This window comes from Propithecus coquereli, unplaced genomic scaffold (genome assembly GCF_000956105.1).
Source record: "Propithecus coquereli isolate 6110/MARCELLA unplaced genomic scaffold, Pcoq_1.0 Scaffold242, whole genome shotgun sequence".
Lineage (NCBI taxonomy): Eukaryota > Metazoa > Chordata > Mammalia > Primates > Indriidae > Propithecus > Propithecus coquereli.
The window spans coordinates 1988544-1989772 of NW_012147975.1; the positions used below are offsets into that span (position 1 = coordinate 1988544).

General features: G+C 39.3%; 1 protein-coding gene across 1 annotated transcript in view; it reads right to left on the minus strand.

The window, feature by feature from the left end:
- Window positions 1–1229, minus strand: part of FAM13B (family with sequence similarity 13, member B) — a 100108-nt gene that overhangs the window by 77465 nt on the left and 21414 nt on the right. The gene's annotated exons all lie outside the window — the stretch shown is intronic.

Consider the following 1229-nt stretch of genomic DNA (forward strand, 5'->3'; position numbering starts at 1 on the left):
TTAATTTCTTTCTATTTTTAGTAGAGACGGGGTCTCGCTCTTGCTCAGGCTGGTCTCGAACTCCTGAGCTCAAACGATCCGCCCGCCTCAGCCTCCCAGAGTGCTAGGATTACAGGCGTGAGCCACCGCGCCCGGCCAAGCACAATATATTTTAAGCCAATTTTTCTAAGGCTTAAAAACATACAAAAATACTGATGCAATTCATGTGAGATATAAATATACACAAAAGGCAACTACAGGATAATGGAAATATTAGAGAATTATACCACAATAAAAAGTCTGTCCAGCACACTATAGAGGAGTCAAGATATATAAACATTAAGTAGGCATCATCAGTTCTGACAAATCAAATCATCCAACTCATCTTAGAAATATAAAAAATGAACAACATAAACATATGTCAATAGTAAACATACATATACTATTTCACTTTGGACAGCCATTAGTTTTTAAAAAAAAAATAAATTACTGAACTAAAACATAATTTAAAGAAAAGAAAGGTGACATACACAATTCCCCAATAGATGACTTTTTTTTTTGAGACAGTGTATTGCCCTGTCACCCCAGCCAGAGTGCAGTGACGGGATCATAGCTCACTGTAACCTCAAATTCCTGGGCTCAGAAAATCTTCCTGTCTCAGGCTCTCGAGTAGTTGGGATTACAAGTGTACGTCACCACGTCCGGCTAATTTTTCTATTTTTTGTAGGGAAGGGGTCTCACTCTTGCTGAGGCTGGTCTTGAATTCCTGACCTCAAATGATCCTCCCGCCTCAGCCTCCCAAAGTGTTAGGATTACAGGCATGAGCCCTTCTGTCCAGCCAGATGATATTTCTTATGGGCATCAAAAGACATTAAAGGTTTAAGGCATTTCTATCAACTTGACCTCTTTTTGTCATTTTCTTTCAGGCAAGAATAATTTTGAAGAGATGTATCAGTTCATTATTTTAACCAAGCTTTTAGGTTAGGAACTATATATGATAACTGGAACTCTTCCCAAAAATGTGCCAAAAGTTCCACGTACCACTGATTTAGGCTACAAATTCTACACACTTGATTTACTTCATACATACAAACATATACACACACGTGCACACACACAGATTGCATCCTCAGTTTAGACATTACAAGCTATAATCTGGCATCTGCCACTATTTCTTTAAAGTTCCTAACTTTGGGACAGGGACAGGGAGAGGGAGACAGAGAGGGAGACAGAAAGAGAGGATGGGGGCC